The sequence below is a fragment of the Arachis ipaensis genome, chromosome B8 (assembly GCF_059453495.1).
Source record: "Arachis ipaensis isolate K30076 ecotype BB chromosome B8, ASM5945349v1, whole genome shotgun sequence".
NCBI classification, from domain to species: domain Eukaryota; kingdom Viridiplantae; phylum Streptophyta; class Magnoliopsida; order Fabales; family Fabaceae; genus Arachis; species Arachis ipaensis.
Window position 1 is genome coordinate 47,578,213 of NC_142443.1, and position 21,585 is coordinate 47,599,797.

Below are 21,585 nucleotides of genomic sequence, written 5' to 3' on the forward strand. Positions count from 1 at the left end.
TCCAATGATTTTATTAGTGGCAAGTTGTTAACCCATTTATATTGATAATAATAATAATTTTATTAGGATAAATATCAAATTCTATTCCTAATATAGAAATATAAAATTTAATTCCTTCCATTTTTATTTTACCTCTATAAAAGACCATGTATGCTAGAAGAAAATATCATTCGTTTACTAATTACTCTTTCATTTGATAGCTTTTACAACAATTCTTTTTCTTCCTATGAGGCGTTATTGCAAGAAGGCAACTATCGTGGACACAAACTACCACACTCTCCAACTTTCGTGCTCATCATTTGGAGCTATATAAGATATGTTATCTATGAAGTATTTATAGACCATGGTGTTATCATGTATGCATAAATAAACAATGTTTCGTATTTAAATTTAAGTCATTTACCTGTTTGTGGTATATTGTAGTGTGAAATTACTTTCAATATGTGTTGTGTAACGTATAACACCCTACCACCCAAAACTTTACGCTTAAGTCGTAAAATAGAGGTGGCGAGGTATTATGACTTCTAAAAATTAAAACACATACTTATAATAGTAGAAAGAATATAATAGACTAGGAGCCTTGAAAAATGGGTAAAACAAAATCGCAAAATGAGAAGCGCCACGCTCCGAAAACGGAACAACTTGCGTGTGAGGAAAACTATAACTATCAAACGTAAGGTAATAAAAGTAGGAATAGAAAGCCAAAGGTACAAAATAACAAGCTCCTAACTCAGTTCGCGAAGTCAAAGCTGGCCGGAGAATATTTACATATATATATATCCAAAACCCAAGACGTACATAAACAAAATCCTGCCTCTCCAAAAACCTCTAAGAGGATCAAAAAGAATAAATTATGTGGAGAGAAAGCTAAGTACGTGTATATACATCACTGCATAACAAAATAACACAGTAACCACTTCGTTTCAGGTGTCCAGACGCCTAATGAGATACCTTTCGACCTGCATCTGAAAAACAACAACATAGTATGGAATGAGAACCGGAGGTTCTCAGTATGGTAAAGGTGCCCGCATAGTTGATATAAAAGGTCTCGGGAGAGCCAGAGGCATTCCTAGAACTTCGACACTCAGATTTTAGCTTAAGAATTCAACTAAGCCAGAAATTAGGTAAGTTGTCTAAAGTATTCTAGTTTTGAATCTAACTTTAACCTAATACTTCACGCTCTGTCTCCTCAAATCCTCTAAATCACTGGTGGAACAACCCCCTCCACTCCTCTGCCAAGAGGAGTTTCTCAGAAAACATACACATACAATTCAAGCAAGGAAAACACAGATAGAGAAGCATTTACAGCAAGTAGAACAAGTAGCAGTTAAGCAAAATTAAACAGCTAAGCAAACTAAAACAATGCATACTCAAACAAAGCAAAAAAATGCATATGATGTATGCCTGTCCTATGGCTGATGAGTCTCATCTGTCGGTTATACAGCCAACCCGACATATCCTAGTAGTTAACTGGTGCACGAAATTGTGATGTCCAGGCTCGAACAATCCCTGGTAATGGCTCCAAAGCTTGGTGCTTTGATCTTAATTCATAATTGTCACAACTTCGATACAACTAACCAGCAAGTGCACTGGGTCGTCCAAGTAATACCTTACGTGAGTAAGGGTCGAATCCCACGGAGATTGTTGGTATGAAGCAAGCTATGGTCACCTTGTAAATCTCAGTCAGGCGGATATAAAGTGATAATGGTGTTTTCGAATATTATATAATAAAATAGGGATAGAGATACTTATGTAAATCATTGGTAGGAATTTCAGATAAGCGAACGGAGATGCTTTTCGTTCCTCTGAACCTCTGCTTTCCTGCTATCTTCATCCAATCAGTCTTACTCCTTTCCATGGCTGGCTTTATGCAAGGGCATCACCGTTGTCAGTGGCTACATCCCCTCCTCTCAGTGAATAATATGCTCACGCACCCTGTCACGGCACGGCTATTCATCTGTCGGTTCTCGATCATGCTGGAATAGGATTCACCCTCCTTTTGCGTCTGTCACTAACGCCCAACAATCGCGAGTTTGAAGCTCGTCACAGTCATTCAATCATTGAATCCTACTCGGAATACCACAGACAAGGTCTAGACCTTCCGGATTCTCTTGAATGCCGCCATCATTCTAGCTTACGCCACGAAGATTCTGGTTAGGAGATCTAAGAGATACTCATTCTAGCTTAATTCATGTAGAACAGAAGTGTTTGTCAGTCACGCGTTCATAAGGGAGAAGGATGATGAGCGTCACACATAATCATCACCTTCATCACGTTCTTAGGTGCGAATGGATATCTTAGAAGCGAAATAAGAAGAATTGAATAGAAAACAGTAGTACTTTGCATTAATCTTTGAGGAACAGCAGAGCTCCACACCTTAATCTATGGAGTGCAGAAACTCTACCGTTGAAAATACATAAGTGATAGGTCCAGGCATGGCCATGTGGCCAGCCCCCATGATCTAAGAACAATGCGTTCAAAGATGGTCAAAAAGACGCCTAATACAATAGTAAGAGGTCCTATTTATAATAAACTAGTCACTAGGGTTTACATGAGTAAGTAATTGATGAATAAATCCACTTCCGGGGCCCACTTGGTGTGTGTTTGGGCTGAGCCTGAGTGTTGCACGTGCAGAGGCTATTGGTGGAGTTGAACGCCAGTATTTGTGCCAGTTTGGGCGTTCAACTCTGGTTTTGGATCCTTTTCTGGCGCTGGACGCCAGATTTGGGCAGAAGGCTGGCATTGAACGCCAGTTTACGTCGTCAATTCTTGGCCAAAGTATAGACTATTATATATTTCTGGAAAGCCCTGGATGTCTACTTTCTAACGCAGTTGGAAGCGCGCCATTTCGAGTTCTGTAGCTCCAGAAAATCCACTTTGAGTGCAGGGAGGTCAGAATCCAACAGCATCAGCAGTCCTTTTTCAACCTCTGAATCTGATTTCTGCTCAAGTCCCTCGATTTCAGCCAGAAAATACCTGAAATCACAGAAAAACACACAAACTCATAGTAAAGTCCAGAAATGTGAATTTAACATAAAAACTTATGAAAACATCCCTAAAAGTAACTAGATCCTACTAAAAACATACTAAAAACAATGCCAAAAAGCGTATAAATTATCCGCTCATCACAACACCAAACTTAAATTGTTGCTTGTCCCCAAGCAACTGAAAATCAAATAGGATAAAAAGAAGAGAATATACTATAAATTCCAAACTATCAATGAAACATAGCTGTAATCATATGAGCGGGACTTATAGCTTTTTGCTTCTTGAATAGTTTTGGCATCTCACTTTATCCATTGAGGTTTAGAATGATTGGCATCTATAGGAACTTCAGATTTTGAATAGTGTTATTGACTCTCCTAGTTTAGTATGATGATTCTTGAACACAGCTTCTTTATGAGTCTTGGCCGTGGCCCTAAGCACTTTGTTTTCCAGTGTTATCACCAGATACATAAATGCCACAGACACATAATTGGGTGAACCTTTTCAGATTGTGACTCAGCTTTGCTAAAGTCCCCAATTAGAGGTGTCCAGGGTTCTTAAGCACACTCTTCTTTAGCTTTGGACCTTGACTTTAACCGCTCAGTCTCAAGTTTTCACTTGACACCTACACGCCACAAGCACATGGTTAGGGACAGCTTGGTTTAGCCGCTTAGACCAGGATTTTATTCCTTTAGGCCCTCCTATCCACTGATGCTCAAAGCCTTGGGATCCTTTTTATTTGCCCTTGCCTTTTGGTTTTAAGGGTTATTGGCTTTTTCTGCTTGCTTTTTCTTTTTCTTTCTATTTTTTTCTATTTTTTTTTCTGCAAGCTTTGTTCTTTGCTGCTTTTTCTTGCTTCAAGAATCATTTTTATGATTTTTCAGATTATCAAATAACATGTCTCCTAGTCATCATTCTTTCAAGAGCCAACATATTTAACATTCTTAAACAACTACTTCAAAAGACATATGCACTGTTCAAGCATACATTCAGAAAACAAGAAGCATTGTCACCACATCAATATAATTAAACTAAGTTCAAGGATAAATTCGAAACTCATGTACTTCTTGTTCTTTTGAATTAAAACATTTTTCATTTAAGAGAGGTGATGGATTCATAGGACATTCATATCTTTAAGACAAAGTTACTAACTACTAATGATCATGTAATAAAGGCACAAACATAGATAAGCACATAACATAGAAAACGAAAAACAGAGGAAATAAGAACAAGGAATGAATCCACCTTAGTGATGGTGGCGTTTCCTTCTTGAGGAACCAATGATGTCCTTGAGCTCTTCTATGTCTCTTCCTTGTCTTTGTTGCTCCTCCCTCATTGCTCTTTGATCTTCTCTTATTTCATGGAGCATGATGGAGTGCTCTTGATGTTCCACCCTTAGTTGTCCCATATTGGAACTCAATTCTCCTAGGGAGGTGTTAATTTGCTCCCAATAATTTTGTGGAGGAAAGTGCATTTGAGGCATCTCAGGGATCTCATGGAAGTGAGCTTCTTGCGCCTCTTGAGCTCCATGACTGGGCTCTCTTGCTTGCTCCATCTTTTTCTTAGTGATGGGCTTGTCCTCTTTGATGAGGATATCTCCCTCTATGTCAATCCCAGCTGAATTGCATAGGTGGCAGATGAGGTGAGGAAAGGCTAACCTTGCCATAGTGGAGGACTTGTCAGCCACCTTGTAGAGTTCTTGAGGTATAATCTCATGAACTTCCACCTCTTCTCCAATCATGATGCTATGGATCATGATGGCCCAGTCTATAGTAACTTCAGACCGGTTGCTAGTGGGAATGATTGAGCATTGAATAAACTCTAACCATCCTCTAGCTATAGGCTTGAGGTCCAATCTTCTTAGTTGAACCGGCTTGCCTTTGGAGTCAATCTTCCATTGAGCTCCTTCTACACATATGTCCATAAGGACTTGGTCCAACCTTTGATCAAAGTTGACTCTCCTTGTGTAGGGGCGTGCGTTCTCTTCCATGTATGGCAAGTTGAACGCCAACCTCACATTCTCCGGACTAAAATCTAAGTATTTCCCCCGAACCATTGTAACATAGTTCTTTGGATCCGGGTTCTTACTTTGATCATGGTTCTTGGTGATCCATGCATTGGCATAGAACTCTTGAACCATTAGGATGCCGACTTGTTGGATGGGATTTGTTAGAACTTCCCAACCTCTTCTTTGAATTTCATGTCGGATCTCCGGATACTCATTTCTTTTGAGTTTAAAAGGGACCTCAGGGATCATCTTCTTCTTGGCCACAACATCATAGAAGTGGTCTTGATGGGCTTTGGAGATGAACCTTTCCATCTCCCATGACTCGGATGTGGAAGCTTTTATCTTCGCTTTCCCTCTTCTAGAGGATTCTCCGGTCTTTGATGCCATCAATGGTAATGGAAAAACAAAAAAGCTATGCTTTTACCACATCAAACTTAGAATATTGCTCGCCCTCGAGCAATAAACAAAAGAATAGAAGAAGAAGAAGAAGAAATATGGAGAGGGAGAGGGAGATGTGGTTTCGGCCAAGGAGAGTGTAGAGGGGTGTGTTGTGTGAATTTGATGAAGAATGGAGGTCTTTATATAGGGAAGGGAGGGGGGTTAAGGTTCGGCCATATGGGTGGGTTTGGGTGGGAAATTGGTTTTGAATTTTGAAGGTAGGTGGAGTTTATGAGGTAGGTTTATGGGGAAGAGGAGATGGATGTGAGTGGTGAAGGTTTAGTGGGGAAGAGAGATTGAGGTGATTGGTGAGGGGTTTTTAGGGAAGAGTGTTTGTGGGGTTGTGTGAAAGAGAGTGGTGAGAAGGAGTGAGTGGAGGTTTGTGGGGATCCTGTGGGGTCCACAGATCCTGAGTGGATCCTGTGGGGTCCACAGATCCTGAGGTGTTCAAGGATTTACATCCCTGCACCCATTAGGCATGTAAAAATACCTTTGTACCCAACTCTGGGCGTTCAGCGCCAGGTTGGTGGCCATTTTGGGCGTTCAACGCCCATTTGTGTGCCATTTCTGGCGTTGAACGCCAAAACCATGCCTGTTCTGGCGTTCAGCGCCCAGAAGCTGCCCATTTTGGGCGTTCAGCGCCAGAACCATGCTCTGTTCTGGCGCTGAACGCCAGACAGATGCTCCTCCAGGGTGTGATTTTTCTTCTGCTGTTTTTGATTCCATTTTCAATTTTTCTATTTATTTTGTGACTCCACATGATCATGAACCTAAGAAAACATGACAAACAATAAAAATAAGAATTAGATAAACATTGGGTTGCCTCCCAACAAGCGCTTCTTTAATGTCAATAGCTTGACAGTGGGCTCTCATGGAGCCTCACAGATGTGCAGAGCTTTGTTGAGACTCTCCAACACCAAACTTAGAGTTTGGATATGGGAGTTCAACACCAAACTTAGAGTTTGGTTGTGGCCTCCCAACACCAAACTTAGAGTTTGACTGTGGGGGCTCTGGTTGACTCTGCTTTGAGAGAAGCTTTTCAAGCTTCCTCTCCATGGTTGCAGAGGGAGATCCTTGAGTTTTGAATGCAAGGGAGTTCTCATTCCATTGAAGGACTATTTCACCTCTGTCAACATCAATCACAGCTCTTGCTGTGGCCAGGAAAGGTCTTCCTAGGATGATGGATTCATCCTCTTCCTTTCCAGTATCCAGGACTATGAAATCAGCAGGGATGTAAAGGCCCTCAACCTTTACTAATACATCTTCTACTTGTCCATAAGCCTGTTTTCTTGAGCTGTCTGCCATCTCTAGTGAGATTTTAGCAGCTTGCACCCCATAGATTCCCAGTTTCTCTATTACAGAGAGGGGCATGAGGTTTATTCCTTAACCAAGGTCACACAGAGCCTTAAAGATCATGGTGCCTATGGTGCAGGGTATTATGAACTTTCCAGGATCCTGTCTCTTCTGAGGCAATGTCAGTTGATCCAGATCACTTAGTTCATTGATGAACAAGATAGGTTCAACTTCCCAAGTATCAATGCCAAATAATTTGGCATTCAGCTTCATGATTGCACCAAGAAACTTGGCAGTTTGCTCTTCAGTAACATCCTCATTCTCTTCAGAAGAGGAATACTCATCAGAGCTCATGAAGGGCATAAGGAGGTTCAATGGAATCTCTATGGTCTCTAGATGAGTCTCAGATTCCTTTGGTTCCTCAGAGGGAAGCTCCTTATTGACCACTGGACGTCTCAGGAGGTCTTCCTCCTTGGGATTCACGTCCTCTCCTCTCCTCACAGGTTCGGCCATGGCGCTTATGTCAATGGCCTTGCACTCTCCTTTTGGGTTCTCTTCTGTATTGCTTGGGAGAGTACTAGGAGGGATTTCAGTGATCCTTTTACTCAGCTGGCCCACTTGTGCTTCCAAATTTCTAATGGAAGACCTTGTTTTATTCATGAAACTTACAGTGGCCTTCGATAGATCAGAGACTATATTTGCTAAATTAGAAGCATTTTGTTCAGAGTTCTCTGTCTGTTGCTGAGTTGATGATGGAAAAGGCTTGCTATTGCTAAACCTGTTTCTTCCACCATTATTAAAGCCTTGTTGGGGCTTTTGATCCTTCCATGAGAAATTTGGATGATTTCTCCATGTTGAGTTATAGGTGTTTCCATAAGGTTCACCTAAGTAGTTCACCTCTGCTATTGCAGGGTTCTCAGGATCATAGGCTTCTTCTTCAGAAGATGCCTCTTGAGTACTGTTGGATGCAGCTTGCATTCCATGCAGACTCTGAGAGATCATATTGACTTGCTGAATCAATATTTTATTCTGAGCCAATATGGCATTCAGAGCATCAACTTCAAGAACTCCCTTCTTCATAGGCGTCCCATTATTCACAGGATTCCTTTCAGAAGTGTACATGAACTGGTTATTAGCAACCATGTCAATGAGTTCTTAAGCTTCTGCAGGCGTTTTCTTTAGGTGAATGGATCCACCTGCAGAAGTATCCAATGACATCTTAGATAACTCAGACAGACCATCATAGAATATATCCAGGATGGTCCATTCTGAGAGCATGTCAGAAGGACACTTTTTGGTCAACTATTTGTATCTTTCCCAAGCTTCATAGAGGGATTCACCTTCTTTCTGTCTGAAGGTTTGAACATCAGCTCTAAGCTTGCTCAGCTTTTGAGGAGGAAAGTACTTGGCTAAGAAAGCCGTGACCAGCTTATCCCAAGAGTTCAGGCTGTCTTTGGGTTGAGAATCCAACCATAATCTAGCTCTGACTCTTACAGCAAAAGGGAAAAGCATGAGCCTGTAGACTTCAGGATCTACTCCATTAGTCTTAACAGTATCACATATCTGCAAGAATTCAGTTAAGAACTGAAAAGGATCTTCAGATGGAAGTCCATGAAACTTGCAGTTCTGCTGCATCAGAGAAACTAATTGAGGTTTCAGCTCAAAGTTGTTTGCTCCAATGGCAGGAATGGAGATGCTTCTTCCATGTAAATTGGAATTAGGTGCAGTAAAGTCACCAAGCATCCTCCTTTCATTATTATTATTTTCGGCTGCCATCTCCTTTTCTTGTTCGAAAATTTCTGAAAGGTTATCTCTGGATTGTTGTATTTTGGCTTCTCTTAATTTTCTCTTCAGAGTCCTTTCAGGTTCTGGATCTGCTTCCACAAGAATGTTCTTATCCTTGCTCCTGCTCATATGACAAAGAAGAAGGCACAGAAAAATAATAATAATAATAGAGATCCTTTATACCACAGTATAGGGATCCCTTTGTGAGTAGAAGAAGAGGGGGAGATAAAGGATGTGATGTAAAGGAAGAAACACAACTGTACGGATGGAAGAGATGTGAGATGAGATGTTAGGATATGAATAAATAGAATGAGATGGGGGAGGGATAATTTTCGAAAATTATTTTGAAAAAGAGTTAGTGATTTTTGAAAATGGTTTTTGAAAAATTGTTAGTAATTTTCGAAAATTAAGTTTTAAAAATTAAAATAATTAATAAATTAAAAAGAAATTTTGAAAAAGGGGGGAGATATTTTCGAAAATGAGAGAGAGAGAGTTAGTTAGGTGGTTTTGAAAAAGTTAAGAAACAAACAACAAGTTATTTAGTTAGTTGAAACAAATTTTGAAAAGATAGGAAGTTAGGAGGTTAGGAAAGATATTTTGAAAAGATATTTTTGAAAAAGATAAGATGAGAAGATATTTTTGAAAAGATATGATAGAAATTAGTTTTTGAAAAAGATTTGATTTTTTAAAATCTCAATTAATGACTTGATTCACAAGAAATCACAAGATATGATTCTAGAACTTAAAGTTTGAATCTTTCTTAACAAGCAAGTAACAAACTTCAAATTTTTGAATCAAAACATTAATTGATTATGTTATTTTCGAAAATTTGGTATAAAAATAAGAAAAAGATTTTTGAAAAATATTTTTGAAATTTTCGAAAATAACTAAGAATTTTTGAAAAAGATTTGATTTTTGAAAAAGATTTTGAAAAAGATAAGATTTTCAAATTGAAAATTTGATTTGACTCATAAGAAACAACTTGATTTTTTTTAAAATTTTTGAAAAAGTCAACTCAAATTTTCGAATTTGATGAGAGAAAAAGGGAAAGATATTTTTTTTATTTTTGAAATTTTTATGAAAACATGAAAATTATGCAATGCATGAAATTTTTAGATCAAAACAATGAATGCATGCAAGAATGCTATGAATGTCAAGATGAACACCAAGAACACTATGAATGTCAAGATGAACATCATAGACACAATTTTGAAAAATTTTAATGCAAAGAAAACATGCAAGACACCAAACGTTAGAATTCTTTAATGCTTAGACACTAAGAATTCAAGAATGCATATGATAAACATGAAAAGACACAAAACAAAAAATCATCAAGATCAAACAAGAAGACTTACCAAGAACAACTTGAAGATCATGAAGAACACCATGAATGCATGAAATTTTCGAAAAATGCAAGATGCACATGCAATTGACACCAAACTTATGATACGACTCAAGACTCAAAAAAGAAACACAAAATATTTTTTATTTTTATGATTTTCTAATTTTTTTGGATTTTTTTTTCGAAAATTATATGAAGAGGGAAAATAAGGATTCCAAAATTTTTAATATGAATTCCAGGAATCTTGCCATGTTAGTCTAAAGCTTCAGTCCAGGAATTAGACATGGCTCACTAGCCAGCCAAGCCTTCAAAGAAAGCTCCAGTCCTAAACACTAGACATGGCCAATGGCCAGCCAAGCTTCAGCAGGTGATCATGGATCAGCAGCAGGTGGATGAGCAACAACTAAGTTGCTCTTGATAACAAATTGCAAGCCTCAGTCCAAATGAATTTAGACATGGCTTTACAGCCAACCAGGCTTCACAGGCTTCATGAAACACTAGAATTCATTCTTAAAAATTTTGAATAAATTTTTGAAAACATTTTTATTTATTTATTTATTTATTTTTCGAAAATAGATGAGAGATTTTTGAAAATATTTTTGAAAGATTTTTTTTTTTTGAAAACAAAACGAAAAGAAAATTACCTAATCTGAGCAACAAGATGAGCCGTCAGTTGTCCAAACTCGAACAATCCCCGGCAACGGCGCCAAAAACTTGGTGCACGAAATTGTGATGTCCAGGCTCGAACAATCCCTGGTAATGGCTCCAAAGCTTGGTGCTTTGATCTTAATTCATAATTGTCACAACTTCGATACAACTAACCAGCAAGTGCACTGGGTCGTCCAAGTAATACCTTACGTGAGTAAGGGTCGAATCCCACGGAGATTGTTGGTATGAAGCAAGCTATGGTCACCTTGTAAATCTCAGTCAGGCGGATATAAAGTGATAATGGTGTTTTCGAATATTATATAATAAAATAGGGATAGAGATACTTATGTAAATCATTGGTAGGAATTTCAGATAAGCGAACGGAGATGCTTTTCGTTCCTCTGAACCTCTGCTTTCCTGCTATCTTCATCCAATCAGTCTTACTCCTTTCCATGGCTGGCTTTATGCAAGGGCATCACCGTTGTCAGTGGCTACATCCCCTCCTCTCAGTGAATAATATGCTCACGCACCCTGTCACGGCACGGCTATTCATCTGTCGGTTCTCGATCATGCTGGAATAGGATTCACCCTCCTTTTGCGTCTGTCACTAACGCCCAACAATCGCGAGTTTGAAGCTCGTCACAGTCATTCAATCATTGAATCCTACTCGGAATACCACAGACAAGGTCTAGACCTTCCGGATTCTCTTGAATGCCGCCATCATTCTAGCTTACGCCACGAAGATTCTGGTTAGGAGATCTAAGAGATACTCATTCTAGCTTAATTCATGTAGAACAGAAGTGTTTGTCAGTCACGCGTTCATAAGGGAGAAGGATGATGAGCGTCACACATAATCATCACCTTCATCACGTTCTTGGGTGCGAATGGATATCTTAGAAGTGAAATAAGAAGAATTGAATAGAAAACAGTAGTACTTTGCATTAATCTTTGAGGAACAGCAGAGCTCCACACCTTAATCTATGGAGTGCAGAAACTCTACCGTTGAAAATACATAAGTGATAGGTCCAGGCATGGCCATGTGGCCAGCCCCCATGATCTAAGAACAATGCGTTCAAAGATGGTCAAAAAGACGCCTAATACAATAGTAAGAGGTCCTATTTATAATAAACTAGTCACTAGGGTTTACATGAGTAAGTAATTGATGAATAAATCCACTTCCGGGGCCCACTTGGTGTGTGTTTGGGCTGAGCCTGAGTGTTGCACGTGCAGAGGCTATTGGTGGAGTTGAACGCCAGTATTTGTGCCAGTTTGGGCGTTCAACTCTGGTTTTGGATCCTTTTCTGGCGCTGGACGCCAGATTTGGGCAGAAGGCTGGCATTGAACGCCAGTTTACGTCGTCAATTCTTGGCCAAAGTATGGACTATTATATATTGCTGGAAAGCCCTGGATGTCTACTTTCTAACGCAGTTGGAAGCGCGCCATTTCGAGTTCTGTAGCTCCAAAAAAAATCCACTTTGAGTGCAGGGAGGTCAGAATCCAACAGCATCAGCAGTCCTTTTTCAACCTCTGAATCTGATTTCTGCTCAAGTCCCTCGATTTCAGCCAGAAAATACCTGAAATCACAGAAAAACACACAAACTCATAGTAAAGTCCAGAAATGTGAATTTAACATAAAAACTTATGAAAACATCCCTAAAAGTAACTAGATCCTACTAAAAACATACTAAAAACAATGCCAAAAAGCGTATAAATTATCCGCTCATCATTAACCATTGGAGAGTCACTCTGTGCGCGCATCCCCAAGCTCAATAATATTCCATGGAGTTAAACTCCAAGCTCAAATATTATATTCCATGGAGTCACACTCCAAGCTCAATAATATAGTATTCCATGGAGTCGAACTCCAAGCTCAAATATAATATTCAATATTCATATATATGCATGCCCATGGGGGAATCCGGGAGTTAAAGTGCCCAGTCACATCTTGCGACAGAGGGTCAATAAATAGTCTCAAATATACAAACCACATAATAATCTCTTTCCTTTTAAAAACAACACCTCAAATCAAAACTTCAATTCTTATAGAAACTTTGGCAGTATCTCCTCTAAAACTCAAATTTCTGCCACCCTTCAAGGATCCCAACTATCAAATCAAACACCTCTCAGTCCTTCAAATCATTTCCAGTAACAATTTATTTCAAAATCAAACAAATACCAATATTAAATCTTTTTTGAAAACCAACCAACTTCAACAGTAAATTATTAACAACAGCTAAACCACACATTCTAATCCATATACACAATCCATCAATTATACATTCAGTCCATTCCTATCTTAAGGTCTTCTAGCCTAAGTTTTCACGTGACATTAAACATTAACTACGAGAAACCGAAACCATACCTTCGTATGGAATCAAAATATTCGAAGCTCCGGAGAAATTTTTTGACTGAGCTATCGAAGAAGAAAATGTCCAGAATCGTTTATGCCTCCTAAAACTCCAGTTGGCCAAACTCAAGAGATAAAGGAGCTACGTCACTATCAAATTTCACTAATCAAAAATAGTGCCAACGTGTAGAGGAGGAGGTTACGAATACTCTTACCGAATTAAATTTTTTATTGGAGTTACGGATTGTAAGAAATCGAAGCCGAAAGTTTAGTGAGGTTTACGTTCTCTCGCTCCTCTCTCTCGGTTACTCTTCTCTCGCCTCTCATTCCTATATATATATATATATATATATATATATATATATGGCGACGCAAGTATAATAATGATAATAAAGTGGATGTTACTTAATTTCTTCCGTTGATACTATTATATATATAGCTAATGATATAATAAGACTAATGATACTCATAACTAGATATTATATATATGTATACGTATGCAATGGCTTTCCGTTGAGTAAATGGCTGTCGCCTTATAATAATAATAATAATAATAATAATAATAATAATAATAATAATAATAAGATAGAAAATTATATTTTAGAGAAATATAAATTGATTATTAATAATTGGTTATTAATAATGATAATTACATGATTAATTTTTAGTAATTATTAAATATATTTAATATAAATAACCAAATTTAATTAGTTAACAAATGAAAGAAAATATTATTGCACGATTGTAGAAGCAACAATATATATATATATATAACTAATTTAATATTAATAACGATAATTATCGTTATTATTCAATAATAATAATAATAATAATAATAATAATAATAATAATAATAATAATAATAATCTTTCTTTTTGTTAAAACACTCGTCTAATTGAATTAATATAAATATTTAATAAAAATAAAAGATAGATTTTTTGGCTTGAAGGATAATACAATCAAATATTCTTAAAGATTTTAAAGCTGTGAGTATATATTATTCCTATATTAATATACGTATGCATGTTACCTCATTGTTTCCATAAATGGAAAATAACATTTACCCGTTAAATTTATTAGTTGCTCAACCGATTCATCTTATTTATTATGATTAAAATTGATATATAATCATAAAGATTTTTTTTCCTCCATTAATTTTAGTAAAGAAATCCATGACATAAAATAAAATAAAATAAAGTCAGTATCTACTTTTTTCTCAATATTTTTATATTTACGAAAAATATTAAATGTAAAAAAGAAAAAATAATATTAATTATTATCACTTTTATTTATTTACATTCATAATTAAATTTAATATAATTATAGTAAGTCTCTATAATTATAACAATTTATATCTGTTACATATATAGCAATTATGTTATATATAATTATATATCTCCTCTTTTATATATACTTAGCAAGTATTTCTATTTATATAATCTACTTATTATATTAAAATTAGGTTTTTTCTCAACTAATGAGAGTAAGGTGTGAATTCCTCGTGAATTCAATTTTCCTCAAAAATAAATGTATTTAATGAATAATGCATAATTATACTAATTTAGAAAAATATCTTTATTATAATTATATAAAATTCATATTTAATACATTATTAAACTACTTATCAATTATTAATCAGAAATATTTTTAATTATTTTAATAATAATAATAATAATAATAATAATAATATACTTCTACTTAATATACTAAAATTGTATTTTTTTCTAACTAATTGAAGTGAGGTGTCAATTTTTCATAAATTGTATTTTTTATATTACAGTTAACATTTAATGAATAATGTATGATTATACTAATTTAGAAAAATATATTTATTATAATTATATAAAATTAAAGTAATATTCTCTCTTCTAAATTTATTTTAGAAAAATTAAAATTCCATGCTGAATATAGGTGGCAAGTTAAAAAAATTAAGCAAGTTAATAGAATGAAATCATATTTCTATAACATATATAAGAATAAGAATGTATATTTTTATTATATAAAAATTGAATTTCTACACTTCATGATGGACATGGCATACTTCTTAGCATGTTTTTTAATTTATTTTTTATAACTCATTGAATACAATTTATTACAGTAAATTAATTATATCAACTAATTGATTTGATTAGGTATTTAAATATCACACGATTTATTATAATTTATATCAATCAAATAATTATAATTTATTATATCAATTATTTTAATTCATTAATTTATAAGGTACATAATAACATAGATAATTTGTTACTTATACTAATTAAATACAATAAATACATATTAATTTAGTTAAAAAAATAATTGTCTCCTATGTTTTTCTATTTATTTTTTTAATTCATTAAATCCAATAATTCAATCAATTTTTTTTAATTTATTTTTTGAATTCAATAAATCAAATAAAATTAATTATACTAATTATTTGTATTGACTAATTGATTTGATTAATTCTTCAAAATATTTTTATTTAATTTATTTTATTTATTTAAATATAACTAATTAGTTATTTAATTTTATTAGGATAAATATCAAATTCTATTTCTAATATAAAAATACAAAATTTTATTCCTTCCATTTTTATTTTACCACTATAAAAGACCATATATGCTAGAAGAAAATATCATTTATTTACCAATTACTCTTTCATTGAGTAGCTTTTACAACAATTCTTTTTCTTCCTATGAGGCGTTGTCACAAGAAGGCAACTATCATGGACACAAATCAGCACACACTCTTCAATTCCCGTGCTCATCATTCAGAGCAATATATGATATGTTATCCATTAAGCATTTATAGACCATGGTGTTATCATGTATGCATAAATAAAAAAAAAATTCATAATTAAGCTTAAGTCATTTATCAATTTATGTGGTATATTATAGTGTGAAATTACTTTCAATTTGTATTGAACAATAATATTATGGTTTATGTAATACCCGGTCTAGCCAAAATTAATTAAATAATAAGTTAAATGGGAGCAAATATGGTTGGAAGATTCGGCAATTGGAATTTGATCATCTAAATATGATATTTAGATTCAGTGAATTTTTCTGAGTCGGAAAACATAGTTTTCTGCGTAAAAGCGCGCAGTGGAATTTTGACCGGCAGTACCGGCTGAGATCTGTCTGGTACTACAGCTAAGAAAATTGATTATGAGTAAATGAGATTAAGAAATGAGGAATTATAATTAGGGAAGGTAGAAATATTTAAAGTGCGATTTAGAGCGCTAATCTTAAAGGTTTTGGCCCAAAATTGGGCCAACGGACAAAAATAAGTGAACCGGGCCTAAGTGGGCCCAAGACCCAACATATATAAACATTAGTTATGAGCATTTCAGCTCATTTTACCCTAAAAAGAAGGGTTGGGGCGCTGAAATTGACAAGAGAGAAGAGAAGAGAGAAAACTTAACTCTCTTTGATCTTCAAACCACCATAACTTGAGCTACGGAGCTCCGATTGACGAGCTGTTTGTGGCCACGCGTTGCTCTTCTCATCATCTACAATTCTATCAAAATTTGGTGGTGAGTATTTCATTCATCTCTGCCCAGTTTTCGAAATTCCCCACTGTTACACGTTTTTGGGTAGTTAGTGTTGAAATCTTGTGATTTTGGGTGTTTAGGGATACTCTAACATGGATTCTAAGTGGGTTCTATCCCTACTTCATATGGGCTGAGGTAAGAAGTGCTCAAACCCTTGTGATTTGTCTTTTTTATGAGCCCTAGATTGATGTATGTATGTGATATTGGTTATGTTAGTGTATTTGGTGATGTTGGTGCACAATTGGGAGATTGGTATTGCTTGAGGAGCTTTGGTAAGGCTTGGAGCTAAGGTTGGTGAAGACTTCCAAAGAAGAGGCTCAATTGGTTTGGCTACAAGAGGTACGATTTAAGTTTCATTTAAGTACCGTGTATTGTGATGAGAATTCCTAGGCTAGATGCCCCTAGGATTAAGATTGGATTGCGTAAATGGTTGGTGCTAATATGCATAGTTGGTATGTAATGTAAATTAATGATTGGGTTGAGGATTGTGTAGCCTTGTATGCTTGGTGTATTGAGAATTTGATGTACTGGATAATGAGTATTGATTTGTGGTTTATCCATTTAAATTGTGAAATTGGGCCAGAGGCCGTGAATTTTGGGCCGGAGGCCGGGAAAAGGTAAGAAAGGTAAGTTGATGTGTGCATTGTATGATGACACAAGTGATTGGATGAATTTCAGATAATGAATATATGAATGATTGGGTTGGTTATTGAACAATAAGGTTTGAGGAGTTGAAGTGTGGAATTTGGTAAATTTAGGTGAAATTATATAGATGAGGCATGTTTGGTTTTAGTTGAGATATATTATGTGGTCATATATGTGATTATGATTATTGATGCCTTGGTGGTATTATGATGCATTAGAGATATGTATGTTGTGATATATACTTGAGGAGTGATTAAGGTTGATTTGTGGATGAAACCACGTAATAGTGAGTATGATATTGATTATGTATAATGATGGTTGATTGAAAATAGTGTTGTTGAAATTTGGCATGAGGAAGAGTATATGATATGTAAATGTGTTTGAGTTTGAGAAAGTGTCAATGTGTGAGTTGAGGATGGCTTGATGTTGATTTTGGTACATTTTGATTGATTTCAAAAAGGGTTGAAATTGGCATGTTTTGATTGACTTTGGAAAGAGTTGAAAATGGCTTGTTTTGAAAATGGCACTTTGTGGTTTTGTATGAAAACATAGTTTTTTTTGGGCATACTTTGACGGGACATAACCTGGACTACGGATCTCTGTTTTTTGCCAAATCTGTTTAGAAATGAAATTGGATCCGGAATGTCCATGCCGTTCGAAGAACGGGTGAAAAATGATTTAAAATGAGAAAGTTATGACCGTCGGAAGATTGGGGGTTGAATCTGTAAATTCTGCAGCTTTTAACTTAGAAAATTTTTAGCAGAACGACCCTATGCGCGTAGGCGCACTTGGCACGTGCGCGCCGTTCTTCCAGAAAGCACCATCCACGCGTACGCATGGTGTGCGCGGGCGCGTCGATGTGCTGCACCAATTGCCCAGCCATTTTCCAGAGAGTTGTGCCAGGATTGTGCCAGTTTTGTGCCTGGGCGCAAGAGCACCCACGCATACGTGTGGCTGACGCTTGCGCGCCGTTTGGATATTTTTCAACCCGCGCGTTCGTGCATATGGCACTAGCGTGTCGATGAATTTTTGGCCATCCATGCGTGCGCGTGGAGTGCGCGTACGCGTGGCCCTGTTTTTATGCCAAAGTTGATTTTTGAGTTTTTAAAGCCAAATCTCATACTTCTAAGCCTCCGATCTCACCTCTTATGTATTAAATCATTATGATATGCCTAGCAATGAGAAAGGAGCTAGGGGATATGGTAACTTGCGAGTGAAGCAAGGGGAAAAGTTATGATCAAAGATGATTATATGAGATATGGAGGATGACGGTGGAAGTACTGTGTATGCCATGAGCCGGAGGGCTATATTTATTGATAAATGGCCCGTTCTTGATTGGACCATGAGCCGGATGGCTGAGTTATTGCCGGTTACGGCAAAGCCATTATTGTTTATGGATGAGTATAAATGCATATATGATTAATGAATGAATATGTTAAATGGATAATAATGAAAAAATATTGAAATGTGATGTGCGACCCCAGGTAGTAGGCAGTGGCGTTGTCCACTTGCTCCGGGTATGAGACGGAAAAGGAGGATTATGATAAACGAGTTTAATCATGGAGTTTTGAATAAATGTGTATTTGTGATACCTGGGTAGTAGCAAGGGTCGTGGTTCGTCCCGCTTGCTCCGGGTCATTGTCTGAGAATTGATAATAATGAAGGGTGATTATGAATAAATGTTTATTTGTGATACTTGGGTGGTAGTAAGGGTTGTGGTTCGTCCCACTTGCTCCAAGTTAATGTTTGAGATCTGGTAACAATGAATGTTGATAATATGAATTGAGATTGAATGAATATATGTTTGAGATACCTGGGCAGTAGCAAGGGTTGTGGTTCGTCCCACTTGCTCCGGGCCAATGCTTGAGATACCTGGGTAGTAGCAAGGGTTGTGGTTCGTCCCACTTGCTCCAGGTCAGAGATTGTGATGCTTGGGTAGTAGCGGCAGTAGTGGTGAATCCACTCGCTCCAGGTTGAGCTTTTAAACACCCGCCTGGGTAGTAGCCGCAGTAGTGGTTATTCCACTGGCTCTGGGTTGAGCGGGTAGTAGCAAGGGGGTTGTAGCTCAAACCTACTTGCTCCGCAATGGGTGTTTCTGTCCAATGGTTAGCTACTAGGACATGTCGGGTTGGCTATATAACCGACAGATGATATCATCAGCCATAGGGCAGGCATTCATCATTTGCATATGTTTGAATTGTTTGGATTTGCCATTTGTCTTGGATTTCTACATCATATATGCCATGTTACCTGACTATATGCTACTTGTTCTACTTGTATCATGTTTGTGTATTACTTGCCTGTATTGCTTGTGTTTGTACAACTGAGAGGCCCCTCATGCTGGTGTCGGTGGGTGTGAGGGCTGTTCTTGATGGGATGAATTGATGATGCGATTGCATGATGATGTATTGATATAGAACTGCTGAGGCAGAACAACTGGTGATGGTTTTGCTTATGATTCTGAGTCTGATTCGTAGAAGAGTCAGCGAGTTGGAAAACATGTAAAACATGAATTGAATTTAGCACTCCCTTATGACAGTTGCCTATTCATGGATTAGCGAGAACCTAGGATGAATAATTGGTGAAGAAGTTTAGGATGCTTAGTGAGTTTTTGTTGCAGTACATTGAATTTATTTGGCACTTTTACCGTACTGGGAACCCATGGGCCCGGGGTTCTCATTCCGTATATATCTCTTATTTTTCAGATACAGGTCCAGGTGCTCAGAAGTGAGTTGTGGGTCGTCTGAGAGACGGCGAAGATCTTTATTTCTTCTACTTTGTGTTTTGATTAGAATCTCTCCACCTTTGTTTTGGAAAGTTTATATTATGTATTGAACTCTTTGAATTTGCCTATAGAGGCTCTCATATTTCCTTCGGGAGAGATTAGGATATACTATTGTCAACTAATTTCATAATGTACCCTAGCCGACCTAAACTTCGCGGGTCGCGACTAGTGGCTATTTACTTATGTTATATATATCTATCTGTTATCTATCTCTTAATCTCCTCTACGGCTTGTCCGTATATCATTTTCGGCTTCACGGTTTATCTTTTGTTGTCGAAACGTGAAAGATACGTCTTCGCAATTTTATTTCTACTCTTTTCAGGCTTCTCGATTAATACTCCTTTCGAAATTACCTATATTTATTTATTAAAAATCCACCTGAGAGTCGTACCACCGTAATATCATTGACTTATGACTCGAGCATAAGGATTTGAATATTAGGGTGTTATATTATGGTATCAGAGCAGTTCATCCTAGTGAGCCTGAGGGATGGAACTGCTTATGCTTCAATGCATACTCTGAGTTTGTGCCTGTGCTAGTTAGGGTATCTAATCGATACATCTAGCATGAAGTCCATGAGTGTACCTTTGGTACTTTGAAGCACGATACTTCCAATATTGAGACTGATCAACTTGATATCGATTGTTTGGTGTGTATAGGAACCAGATGGCACCTCGTGGACCCGGTCGGGGACGTGAAAGAGATCGTACTAATGCGCAGGAACCGGAAATCAACCCGAATAACCCGATAAACCTTATGGCGGCATTGGAGAATATGGCTGCTGCTATGCAGGCCACTGCGGAGGCTCTTGGGCAACAGATGAACAATAATGGCTATGGCCGAAGGGAAGTTCAGGGCCCGATGACACTGGCAACCTTCTTAAAGGTTAATCCACCTAAGTTCAAGGGAACCACCAATCCGACTGAAGCTGATACTTGGTTTCAGGCCATGGAGCGAGCACTGCAAGCGCAGTTGGTGCCTGAAGAGCAGTGTGTTGAATTCGCTACCTATCTACTCACGGGAGAAGCATCGCATTGGTGGCAAGGGGCTCGACGTCTCCTGCAACAGGGGAATGATCATATCACTTGGGATGCCTTCCAGGTGGAATTCTATAAGAAGTACTTTCCGAATTCTGCTAGGACAGCCAAGGAATTGGAGTTACTGCAGCTGAAGCAAGGTGCTATGTCCATATCTGAGTATACAGACAAATTTGAGGAGCTATTCAGGTTTTCCCACATGTGTCAGGGAGCTCTGGGAGACTTCGAGGAATGGAAATGCATTAAGTATGAAGGAGGGCTCCGGAGCGACATCTTAAGTTCAGTGGGACCAATGGAGATCCGAACTTTTTCAGAGTTGGTGAATAAGAGCAGAATTACTGAAGAGTGTGTGAAAAGGAGGGTTGCAGAGAAAGGAAGTCATAGAGAGCACAACCAAGGATTCGCACCAAGGGGTCGAGAGTTTAAGGAGAGAGGATACGTACAACACTTTTCCCAAGGACAGAATAACTTTGCGACGAGTAAGGAGTCCCAAAGGAATGGTAAGGGAAAACGGGCAGCGGCTGCTTCTGATGTTTCGAGCTGTCAGAGATGTGGGAGTCATCACCCAAATAGGCCGTGCCGATTGGGGCTAGGGGTATGTTACAAGTGCGGGTTATCAGGGCATGTATCAAGAAATTGCCAACAAGGAGAGAGTCAGGATGCGGGCTAATTGCGACAGTAAGATTGAGGTAATTGCAATAATCAGGCTTAAAGGACAGTGCGTGATTTTATAATAC

At 37.3% G+C, this 21,585-nt stretch overlaps 1 protein-coding gene and 1 non-coding gene across 2 annotated transcripts in view; both read left to right on the plus strand.

Moving 5' to 3' along the window:
• The window catches only part of LOC107612654 (coiled-coil protein (DUF572)), a 62,817-nt gene that overhangs the window by 15,367 nt on the left and 25,865 nt on the right, over positions 1-21,585 (plus strand). The window lies entirely within an intron of this gene.
• Positions 8,001-8,104, plus strand: LOC148547967 (small nucleolar RNA R71). The gene has a single exon (XR_015897587.1). It is a non-coding gene; the product is annotated as a small nucleolar RNA R71 (small nucleolar RNA).